A 13,090-nucleotide genomic window follows, 5' to 3' on the forward strand; every position below is an offset into this window, starting at 1 on the left:
CTCTGGGTGCCGCGTGACCCTGGTAGGGGCCAAGAGACTTTGTGCGTTCCCCTGCCCACAGGACCTGATTGGCCTGGGGAGGGGAGAACCCATGAAATCTCTTCCCCCCCAGGGACACATGGCCCTGAGCAGCACATGGAGGGAACCCATGTGGCTGGGGCTGCTGCAGGAGGAAGCCTGCCTCAGGGACCCTGTTGGACTGCTGGCTAGGCGCCGCCTGAGGTGAGTGACTGCCAGCCAGAGCCTGCCTCTGGCACCTCAGCCCCTGCCTCTTCTTAACTCCCTGCTCCAGGTCATCATGCATCTCTGCCCTAGGTCACCACCCAGTCTGCTACACACCGCCCTAGATCACAATTGCCTCCCAGACCGTGCGCCACTGGCCACACCCTTCTCACAGGTCAAAATTCACTCTCCCTCCTTCACCTAAACTCCCTCTCAGACCCCACACCTTCTCCTGACTAGGGATGTTAAATTTCATTTACTCAACTAATCGACTAGACAATGCATTTTCCATTGACTAGTCAATTCGTTGATAAGCAGGGAGCTGCAGCGGGGTTAGCTTCTGGTCCTGGGAGCTAACCCCACTGCAGCTCTGCCTTTTAAATGTATTAAGAGCCTATTGGCTCTTAATACATTTAAAAGGCTAACACGCAGTAGGTGGGACCTTTGGCAAGCTAAGCCAGCTGATTCCCATCTCACGCCGGTTCTCCTGCTGTGCACCAGCCTTAAGTGTGAAAAGGCTGGAGCCTAGCAGAGACCATGCATGAGCCAGGAATCAGCTGTCCCAGCTCACATTGGGTCCTTCGTCCCCCGCTGCATTTCAACCTTGCAAGCTCTTACTATATTTAAAAGGCTAAAGGGTAGCGAGGGGACCTGGCACAAGCCTGGCCAGCTGATTCCTGGCTCATGCAGCACCTGGGACTAGGTGTGGGCTCGCGCTCGGTCCCTGCTATCCCCTGCCCCCACGGAGATGGTGCTGGGGGGAACTGGCTTTTAAACTGGCTCCCCCCCAGCACCATCTCCTGCTCTCTCCCTCCCCCTCCCCCCCCGCTGCCTCTGTCAGGGACTAGTTAAAGGACTAGTCAACTATCCGATAAACTTTTGCTTATTGGATAGTTGACTACTCGATTAGTCACATCTCTACTGCTGACCCAGTCCTCTACTCCGAGCTTCCTTCTGCACCCAGCCTCCATCCCAAGCCCTGCACCCTCTCCATAGAGAAGTGTGGCCCTTGACCACTTTCCAAAATCTTGGAGTGGCCCCCGATTAAAATGTATTGCCCACCCTGTCTGTGGCATAACCTCCAGGAAGGGACAGGATGGCCTAGTGAGTCTCAGAGCCCAGGTGGACAGGGCTCGCTCTGTGGCACTAAAAATAATGATGTAGAGATACTGCTGCTCAGCCTGGCTCTCCGGCCCTGAAGCCCACTTTGCACCATAGGGTTCAGAGACCGAGCTCCAGCCTGAGCCACAACGCTGGCAGTTGTCACAAGCCACGTCTGCCAACCTGAGCTCTGAGTGTTGCAGGATACCCCTTGCTGAGTAGACAAACCTATGGAGAGGCTGTGTCCCTGTGCTGGCTCTGGCTCCTGGCATCACACCCCTGCTTTCAGGCAACACAGTTCCACAGCAGCCAGGCTGACCAATATTGTTCCTGTCTGGGGCTGCTCCAGAACCTGCGATGAGGAGGGGTCTGTGGAAAAGATGAGGTGCCCTGAGGTTCTGCTATCTTCTTCGCTCCTCCAGCCACACACATTTCCAAGTGTGTTCAAGAGACACGCATTCAAGCCCAGCCATTCGGCCTCTACTCCTCCCTTATTCCTAGACAAGTGGAGAGGCCTCCGTGAGGTCTAGGAGGGGTACGGTGCTGCTGACAGGCTGCTCTTTGGTTGTGTCTACATTGCACAGGGCAAGAGTGTGACCTTAACTCACTTTAGCAAAACTACATTAATTAATTCTGGTTAAAATAGCAGGTCATGGCTTTTAACTTGTGTTAGCAGCTCAAGTACAATCTCAGATTGCTGTATAGATGTTAACTCCAGCCGCAAACCCAAGCTGAATTTCAAGATACCATATTATTACTAACAAACCATGTAGATTGTTAGTCTTTAAGGTGCTACTAGATTATTTGGTTGGTTTTTTTTAAGTTTTTCCTGTTACAGACTAACTTGGCTACCCCTCTGAGGCATATTATTACTGTTTTAACCTGAATGAAGAATATACTTTTTTCCCCCCCAGTGTAGACATAACCTATGTGTGGTTTTATGAGTTACAATCTGAGTGGAAAGGTTTGGAATTAAAAGTACATATCCCAATGTTCTTTTGAGACACTGTCGATCTGCATTCGAGTTAAAGTCTATATTATAATAAGCAATCTTTTTTTAAATGCATTAGTCAGGCTTTTAACTTGCGGTTGTTAATGTTTCCTTTTAAAAAAAAAATCTGGTACTCCAGTCCCCTATCTGACTTTCAGGCATGAATTATTTGGCTCTTTAGTTGATTGGAAATATTAAGAGGAATTAGTTCAGTTAAATTCCTGGGAGTTCATCACAAACATGATCTTAGTCATGAAGTATGCTATTTTAAAGATTACACTTTAGCATCAGGACAAATTAGTGTCTGTCTCAGGGTTACAATCTCCATAAAGAACAGCGTTTTTGTGATAATGGCTAGTTTTCTATCATTGGAAAAGGAGTAAAAATAATGGGGTGATACAAATTGGTGTGTAGTTCTATTGAGGTCTGATACCTCTGAGCGATTGCAAAGAGTGTAGGAATGGGAGTTATCTCTTGTGAGTCACTAAGCAGTATTCTTTTAGAACTGAACAAGATAACATTTCAGTTGAGGACTCTACTAGACTGTTAGAAGCTACCAGACAACCTTTCAGTCCATTTATCAAAGCACTCATTCCTATTTCAAGGCAGGCGACACAGTAAATATGATTTAAAAAAAAGGTTAATCTGTATCCAGACGTTTCATTAAATAAAATGATAAAATAAATCAATGCAGTAGTGCGGGTGCTTAAGTGCTTAGCAAAAAGCTTCTAAATCCATTAGGAATTTACTGGTTTTTTTAAACTCAAACAACAATTTAACAGATTAAAACTACTTTTCCTTTTTTTGCCAGTTGCCACAAGAAGCCTTGTCCTTTGGGAATAAAAAGAAAATAATTATGTGCCACAGTGGGCCTGGTATATGCCTGCCCACACCCAAGCTGAAGATGGATTAAACAGTCCAGCAATGTTGAAAAGAGGCCAGAGTAGAAGTGTAGGAAACAGGCATCATAAGACCAGGCAAAAGTCAGCTGGTTGTAATGTTTTTAATATCTGACAAGTCTCTCATGGGCAGGCTCTGACAGTGCTGGAAACTGTGGCATATTAGAGTAACAAAGAACAATAAGGAAATACAAATAAAGTATTTAAATGTATTCCTCTATTAAATAACATTGCCTTTTTAACTATAGCATGTCGTTTTTAAATAATGGGTAGAGAGCTTCGCCCTTGAGAGACACTGGTCACCATTATAATGCGGGGCTCTCCTGTCTCGGATGACAGAGAATCTCTCTCCAGACATGATATTGTTCATCATAAGGCACACACACCTCAGACTTTGCTGAAAAAACTGGAGTTGGCCAGTGTTTCCTGGCCAGTAGGAAGAGCTGACCTAGGAGGGGCATGGCCAGCTCACCAAGGGAAACAGTGATGTACTATATCCTCAAAACTGCCTCTTTCAGATGGTCTCCCCCAAGTACAACTTAAAACTTTCCTTCCCTAGCAGGATAGCTGCACAAACATTGCCTGTCACCGTCCACATTTCCCTCTAATACCCTGATATCTCTTGCATTCCATCCTAACGTTCCATATAAACTAAATGAAACGGGTGCTTTACGGCTAAACTTTTTTTAACCTTTTATTTTTCTGAATTTGAAATGTTCACCACGAAGGGTCGTTGGGTTTTTGTTTGTCTTTTTTAATAATCGTAGTTGAACTGTTTTAAACATTTCAACAAAAACTGGCTTGTTAAGATGTTGGTTACATATCTAATGCAATTAATATTTAGTGTGATTGTAGCTCAGTTAAATGTTGTGCACCACAGAGCTGCGTGCTCAGGGATTCTTTTGGTAAATTCAAACTGATTTCCTAATTTTTGAAAGTCTACTCTACATGATTAGTTCTGCACTCTTCATTCAGGTAAATTGCCACTGCAGCAGTCCTATCCTCCAATATACTCTTGATCATTCAGAAAGTAAAGAACAGAAGCATTCAAGACAGACAAATTCCACCATTTGCCCATTTTCCATATACTCTCTATTTCTGACTTGAAAAGGTGCCTTTTTTCAGCTGTACAATCATAATGAATCTTAAACATTAGGGACAACACTTTCAAACTCAAGTTCCTAAAGTTAAGCACCTAAATCCATGTTTGGGCACCAGCGTAGCTGATAGCTACTAAAATGCTGAGCTTGCATATTAATTGTAACTAGGGGCTCTTAGGATATCTGAAAATCAGACAAGTCACTTAAAGCGCTTCCATATCAATTCTGGCTCAGATCCTAAACTGATCTTAATCAGTTCATGTATACACTAGTTGAAAATTTGTCCCCCGAGTTTGAAAATATTAGCCTAGACTGATTTGCCTCTACATATGTCCCTTAAAAATTCAATCTAACACCTTCTGTTAGGTAAATCATTTGCTTTGTTAAATATAATAATACTTTAATTGTAATCTTAAAATTAGTGTTAAAATGTTTCATTATTTAGCTTTTAATGAGCACATTATTGTGGAAAAATTAAAATTAAACTTTTTCTCTATTTAATTCTTGTTAGATATAATGCCAGACAGTACAGCACAGTGAGCTATTTCATAACTCACCTGAAACATTTGTAGAAATGAGACAATCAAGAACGTTGTTACTTTATTGAGCATTAATCGTACCTCCCTGTTTAGGTTTATTTCTGGAAGAACAGTTAATGCTTCATAGGAAGCTTAGAAAATGATAAATAGTTCTGTACACGTGTCATTTTTTTTTCCAATTCCTGTAAGTGCTGGTGTTTAGGATATTTACAAACAGGAACATTTAAGAGCTCATCTACTTCCGCCTGACAGTTCTCTCTCTGGATCTCTCTACACTGCATCCTTAGCTCGAAATAAGCTACACAATTTGAACTATGCAAATTGCATAGCTTATTTTGAGTTAATTTCAGAATAGTTTATTTTGTAATTTGGTGCTGTCTACACAGCACCAAATTTCAAAATAAACCACTATTCCAAAACGTCCCTTAATCCTCGTGGAACGAGGGACATCAGAATAGCGAGCCTGTTATATTTCGAAATAACAGGCTTGTTCAAAAGACGCGGAATAGCTATTTTGGGATACCAGAAATATCCTGAAATAGTGCTACCCCTCTGTGACATAATAATTAGAGGAGAGTCTGAATTGGAACTCTCCGTCCCAGACCCAGTTGTAGGGAATTTTTATATTTTAAACTTACTCTTGATCCAAATATGATGTTGGTCTATCCTCAATTCTTATAATTGCCATAGGAACAAGCTTTGTTCTCACAGAGGATTTGTGAAATAATAGAATCAGAGGAACAGTCAAAGTTCTTGTTTTCATACAAATGTATTTAGGCCAAATCCTGAGTTCCTTACTCTATTTTTACTCTCTTTTCTTTATTCAAGCAAATTCTCATTAATTCAGTTACCTGGATGGGGCTACTTGTTTACAGTTACTCACAAGTATAAATGTTTGCAGGCATGGTTCCAGTATCCTTACAATGCAACTCAGTTGCTGTGGATAGCTGTGTGATTTGACACCACAAAAACGGTGCAGCTATGTAACAAATCACCGACTGCTATAGGTTCTATGCTTTATGGAGAACACGAGCAAACAAAAACATCAGCACTGTCTGAATCACAGGATTTGTGCTGTGGAAAATATATACACCTCTAACCAACTTTGCAGTGAACATTTTCTCTTTCTTTTGAGTGCACTTCTAAGCTGCCATGTGTTAATTGGCTTTTTTAATCTTTTGCGTCAGGCTGCATCTTGAAACCCCATTACATTTTATTGAAGCAATTATTGATGTGATTAAATATATTTGTACAAGGTTAGTTTAGTTCTCTTTAACTTGGCCTTGTAGATTTGCCTCTAAGGCAGGGCTTTTCAACTTTGGAAGCTCTGGGGGCCTAAATGATACTCACAGCACATGCTGAGTGCAGCAACTTAAGTGTGGTTGCATATACATGCAAATATATATGCAAATAGGTTCTTTCACACTGATGGGCATGAAGACAAAGATTAAGGCAAGACTACACAACACGCAGGCCCCATTTAGTCAGTTCTGCTGATATTAATAAAATGAAACATTTACCTGACTTCCACCCATATGACAGCACTTTTAATGAGCAATGACAACTACTAAAACACATGTCGACAGAGAACCATTATATTGACTACTTTTTTGTTTCAGCTCCCAGCTGTGTGTTGAGCCCCAAGTAAAGCCAAACTGCACCATGGGCTGCAAACAAATGGGCCACGGGCCGCATGTGGTCCACGGGCCATGTGTTGAGTAGCCCTGCTCTAAGGGTACGTCTACACTGCACGGCTATTTCGGGATACTGAAGGTATCCTGAAATAGCTACCCCATGTCTGCAGAAGCTACCCCTTATTTGGAGGGATAAGGGATGGCTTGAAATAGCATGTTATTTTGAAATGTGGTGCTGTCTAGATGCTCCAAATTTCCAAATAACCTATTTCTAAATAGATTCGAGATAAGATACACAATTTGCGTAGCACAAATTATGTATCTTATTTTGAGTTTGGGGTGCTGTGTAAATGCACCCTAAGATTGAAAAGTAGTTCAATTTTTGTGTGCATTTAGCTCTTGGCCTCTCTTTGGTAGTTGCGCTGTCAACATCCAGGAGCTAGACAGTCTTTCTAAAATTAAAATTGGCCATTGATCCTCATTCATTCTTTGTCACAGAGGTGTGTTCACTTGGGTATATAGGACAACTCTGCTAGGAGCAGCAAAACAATAGAATACTTACTAATACCCATCAGTATTGATAATTAATATTCTTAATGTATAGTAAGGCATAGAATTGAAAGTTAAAAGACAATACACTAGTTAATGCATGTAGTTGGCTTATGGAAGATGAAAGACCAGAAGTGCAGACAGCATTTATTACTTGGTGATTGATACAGTATTGTTTTTTCTTTCTGTCCTGTGTCCCTAAATATCTTGGATTTTGCTACTTATCTACTTTACCCTAACAACAGCCCTAACAAACCTATTGTTCTGAATCACCATCTGTAAAATTTCAAATGGGCTTTCTGACCTAGCTCCTCATTAATAAGTATATTGAAGGCTCGATTCTGCTGTAATGTAGGCTAGTGGAACTACATTTGATTTACACTGAAATCAAAGACATTACTCCACTGTAAAACTATTATGAGTGAGAGGAGATTGCAATCCTGAGACTGTAATTCTGTTGCTTGTCACAGCGACCCCATTTGGATGGGGTAGTGAAAATGGAAAAGGATACACGTATAGCAGGGTACCCTATAAATACAACGATTTATTTTTCATGCGGTAGCCAACTTATCAGATAGTCAATGAAGGAATTCCTGTAAGGCTACACCATCAACACATGGAGTCAGCTAAGAAGGAACGTTCTCCTGGAATTCACACTTCCATAAAACTGCTCTCACCAGCATAGCCTGTTTTATTTTATCTTGTCTCTAATTACTGCAACATTTACATAAAACGGAGGCGGAAACATCTGTGCATGCCTGGTCAATTATGGCTGTTCTGGCAAAATAATACCAGCTAAACTAAGGGCAGGGCTACATTACGGGGAAGATCGACGCTGCGGCAGTTGATCTTCTGGTGTTCGAGTTAGTGGGTCTAGTGGGGCCATGATAAATCATTGACACTGGTACTCCTAGCTGTCGCGAGGAGTAAAGGAAGACAACAGGAGCATTTCTTCTGTTGACCTCACACAGTGAAGACTGGGCCCTAGCTTGGCTTAAGGTACATTGACTCCAGTAACATTATTTATATAGCTGGAATTGCATACCTTAAGCCAACCTTCCCCTGTAGTGCAGACCTGCCCATAATCTATGTTGTTTACCTCGTGACTTCATTTCCTAGATGAAGTATAGGCTAAGATGACTCTATGCTTCAGAGGTTTGTGTTCTGATCCATTCATTGTACCAAATGGCAGTGTGGAAAACTTACATGAGCTCAATTTGGGTTAAAGAGAATGACTCCACTGATCCACTTAGTTGTTTCAAGTTAGCTTTTAACTATAATTGGTACATAATTTGTTTCTTCCACATATCCACATATAATTTCGCAATTACGTTTGGGGGAGGGGGGTGTTAAGCCAGGCTAAAAACATTACAAACCATATGCCTGTACCATTTAAACAGGTCTTTTAGTACTGTAGCATAGTTCATAGCATCATATATTTTATAGCCTTTTTAAATTTTTGTGCATTGCCAGATGTGCTCCTGACGCCTTCTGATCCCAGATAGTTTGACATTGATTTTCCTAGCACACGCCGGGGTTGAAATCAGGTCTGTCTCTCATCCAAATGATCTATTCATAACAAAAAGTGCCTTCTGGCAGTTGTAACACAGCTGAATACTGTTAAACTGAATTCATCATTTCATTTGTTTCTGATCGCTCTATAATGTTTACATAGCTTACATATTAGTATAATCTTGTGTAGAGTACACACTGAGGTTAAACCCTCCCAGATAGAACTCTTTTTTTCTTTTATCCTCCCTGCTAGAAAATGCAGAACTTCTCTTTTACCTGAAGGGCAGAAATACAGAATCATAGAGCGCAGGACTAGAGATCATTTAGTCCAGTCGCCTGCACTCATGACAGGACTAGGTACTATCTAGACCTTTCCTGACAGCTGTTTGTCTAATCTGCTCTTCAAAATCTCCAATGATGGAGATTCACAACGTCTCTAGCCAATTTATTCCAGTGATTAATCATCCTGACAGTTAGGAAGTTTTTCCTAATGTCCCACTTAAACTGTCCTTGCTGAAATTTAAGCCCATTGCTTCTTGTCCTATCCTCAAAGATTAAAGAGAATAATTTTTCTCCCTCCTCTTTGTAACAACCTTTGATGTACTTTTGAAAACTCACGTCCCATGTCCTCTCTCAGTCTTCTCTTGAATAAACAAACCCAATCTTTCCTGAAATGTGTCACCTAGAACTGGATATGATTCTTTAGTTGAGATCTAATCAGTGCAGAGTAGAGTGGGAGAATTATTTTCTGTGTCTTGCTTACAGTACTCCCAGAATGATGCTTTTTTTTTTTGGTAACAGAGCTACTCTGTTGACTCATAGGTAGCTTGTGATCCACATTGACCCCCTCCCCCCCATGTCACTTTCTGCATTATTTCTTCCTAGATAGCCATTTCCCACTTTGTGGATGTGCAACTGATTGTTCCTTCCTAAGTGGAGTACTTTGCATTTGTCCTTGTTGAATATCATCCTGTTTACTTCAGACTATTCTACAGTTTGTCCAGATCAAAATCCATGGGATATTTTCAGTCTTCCCAAACATTTTTGGTAAATGGGAGGGGGGGAGCATGTGCTTTTTGGGAAGACATGGACCATGCCTACACTAAAGGGGAAGATCGATTTAAGATGCGCAGCTTCAGCTACTTTAATTAACTAGCTGGAGTCAACGCATCTTAAATCACTGTCCACACAGAGGGAGATTGATGGGAGCAAACACCCCTGTTGGCTTCCCATACTCCTCATGAAGAGCAGGAGTCCCAGCATGGATGGGGGTGCCCTGTCAGTTTGAATTAGTGGGGCTTCACGAGACCTGCTAAATCGAATCCTAGAAGATAGATCACGGCGGCAGCAGTCTTCAGTAGAGAGGGCAGAAATTGTTCTCCAAAAGCAGCAGAGAACTTTGGTAAAGAACCATCACACAGAGAGAGGAGTAGTCTCTCTGGTTATGTTTAATCAGTTCAGTGAGTATAGATTGGGGCTGTGCATCCTCGTGTTGGAGCTCACCCTGCGCAGGAGTCTAAATCTGTTTCCTACCCCAACCCCCTAAAGTCTGTGCCAACAAATATCATGCAGTGGACTGGGAGCTACAATGACATGGCTTATGAGCAGGGCTCTGAAAATGATTCTGTAAGGGTACGTCTAAACTACATGGCTCCGTCGACGGAGCCATGTAGATTTGTTTGTTTGGCAAAGGGATTTAAATAATCGTGGCTTCATTTAAATTTACATGGCTGCTGCGCTGAGCCGACAAACAGCTGATCAGCTGTTTGTCAGCTCAGTGCGCTAGTCTGGATGCTCCCCTGTCGACATGAAAGCCTTTTATCGACCTCCCCGGTAAACCTCATCCTACGAGGCATAATGGGGAGGTCAATAAAGGGCTTTCAGGTCGGTGCGGGAGCGTCCAGACTAGCGTGCTGAGTCGACAAACAGCTGATCAGCTGTTTGTCGGCTCAGCGCGGCAGCCATGTAAATTTAAATGAAGCCACGATTATAATGAATGAAGCCGCGATTTGACAATCAGCCTAATCTACATGGCTCCATCGATGGAGCCATGTAGTTTAGACACACCCTAACTGAGGACATGTCATTTCATCTCCCTGGACATCAGTCTCCTGATTGGTAAAATTAGGTTAATTGTCTCAACCTACCTCATCAGGGAAGTACAACTGGACAAAGGTGATTTTGGTGTTATAAGTAATTAATCAATTTAGTTTGTAAGGTGCCTTTCAGACAAAAACCACGATCTGAATGCTAAGTCTCATTATACTGAGTAACAATTTAGGTGAGATATGAGGCAGAAAATCTGGGTCCCCCTCTGCCTACCTATTTCACCTTTCAAGATCAGAATGGTGGCATGTCATCTTCAGATTACAAATAAAAATCACCTATTCATAAATCCAAAATGGCTGTGAAGGCTAAGAATTTCTCCAAGCTTCAGAAAAACAAGTAATAGCACTAGTACTGATTTATCCATGCCAGCATGTGGGTGTGTTAAAAGTTAATGTGGAAAGGATATGGCGTTAGTGCAGGAAAATATTCTCTGATGAAATGTAAAAAACTCTGTATAGGGCAGAGCTGCAGCAAATGTTGCACCCTTTGCCCTGTGTAGGCCCATTTACTCCAATGAAGTTGCCTATGACGTAAGCTGAGACAGAATTTAGGCTTTTTTATTATGAAAATACAGATGGCAGCTGCAGAGTGGCTTGGAGGCGTCACACATCCCCCAAATCTTATTCATGGAAGGGAAATACCAAGCTATTTTGTTTACATTCTACATGCAGGTGTGGAAGATGATTCACTGCCCTGCTCTTCAAAGACTTTCAGTGTTTGTTCTGGTGAGTGACAACTCTCACTTTCCACTGAGACCACTATCTTCAGTTCCACTCCTTAGCTGCCTCGCCTGCCAAAGCTGAGAAAGTATATGAAGTTGTTCAAGGTGGGGGAAGCTGGAGGGAGAGAGAAATCTAATGATGCTGGGAAAAGGACAGCTAATCCTCGACTACTTTCCTTGCCCCACAGTAATTAAGAAGGAGAGGAAGGAGAAAGCTTTGCCCTGCAGAAGAAATAAGTCAGATCCCATTGGCTTTATTCACCAATGCACTCTCTCATTTGTGCCATACATGCGTTGAAAGGTTGCTGGAATGCATACAGATGGTATTTCGGTAGTAAGATGATAGGAAAGTCTCAGTGCAACTAGATATGAGCCAGTATGGAAACATCCTGTCCTGGCAAATTCCTGTGGGTATTTTCCAAGTACTCAGAATCCACTGCTTCCCCGTTCAGGCTTTTAATCCATCTGCTGCTTCTAGTCACTGCTGGCCGCATAGGGGACAGGTTGAGAATACTGGGGTAACAACTTGGGAAATATGGAAAAGAACAGTGCCACAAAAAACATGTTTCAGCTGTCCTGTAAGTTTTGTAAATGCCTTGCTTTCAGAGAGCCTTGTGCCTTGGCACCAGTGGCGGATATAGGGCAGGGTGAGCGGGGAGGCTGGCCCGAGCCCTGCGCTTCAAGAGGCCCTACACATGTGCCATGTCAAAGGGGGGACCCCGCAAAATTGTGCTGCCCTGGACCCCGCAAAACCCTCATCCGCCCCTGCTTGTCACACTTAGCCTGTGCAGCTAATCTTTTATCCATAACTGGTAGGAGAATAAGCTCAGCAGTCTGAGTCCCTGGTTAGATTAGCTATCCTTTTTAGAACCGCAGGTTCCGCTCAGCCCTTCTTCTTTTCAAGGCAGGTAAACTGACTACAACTAAGTTTGGTGCATGAAGACTATTTTGGATCAGACTTTGAAAATCCAGGTCCTGTCTGCTCTTCATGGTCCTTCCCAGGGGAGCCGACAGCTTCCTGGGGTAGGTGTTTGTGGGGCTACCTCTGTGCCCCTGGAAGGGGCGGAGCCTCAGGCAGACGGGGTGGGGTTGGAGGCAACAAGTCCTCAGCGCCACTCAGACGCTGGTGCACCCCCCCAGAGCCACTTGGAGTGCATAGTGATTGGGAATCCTAGGCCCCTTTGAATTGCCAGGGCCTGGGGAAACTGCCTCATTTGCCCTCCCTCCCCCGCCCCGCATCAACAGGCATGGTCCTTCCCCTCCTTGGAGATGCTGTGATGTCTTGGGTTAGACCAGGGAACTGTGAGTCAGGACTCCACTGCTTACCTACACTGACAGTTTTTCCATGTGTCCAGCCTAAACTGCCCTTTCTGCAATTTAAGGCCATTGTTTAAAGGGTCAGTGTTTAAAAACAACAGCCCTTTGTAATCTTTGTGATGGATCCAGCTGTTTGGCGTCCTGTGTGGCATGTGGAATTCAGCGGCAAGGCAGCCCTTTTTATGTGAGATGTCGCTGCAGTCAGTTGTGCCGCAATGTCATTCAGCACCAAAGATCTTTAACAAAAATATTTCAAAACAGCTAGGCTGATAGCGTGGGTACATTTGAACGGGATTCTCTCACACACAGTTGTGTTACTCCCCAGAGAAATCAGGGGTTGGGATTGCTGAGAAATACTTGGGAAGCCAATTTCTCTTCTTTGTTTTTTCTTATTTC

At 42.9% G+C, this 13,090-nt stretch overlaps 1 protein-coding gene across 12 annotated transcripts in view; it reads left to right on the plus strand.

Moving 5' to 3' along the window:
• Window positions 1–13,090, plus strand: part of FGGY (FGGY carbohydrate kinase domain containing) — a 312,982-nt gene that overhangs the window by 226,423 nt on the left and 73,469 nt on the right. The window lies entirely within an intron of this gene.

This window comes from Pelodiscus sinensis, chromosome 9, assembly GCF_052426305.1.
Source record: "Pelodiscus sinensis isolate ZL-2025 chromosome 9, ASM5242630v1, whole genome shotgun sequence".
Taxonomy (NCBI): domain Eukaryota; kingdom Metazoa; phylum Chordata; order Testudines; family Trionychidae; genus Pelodiscus; species Pelodiscus sinensis.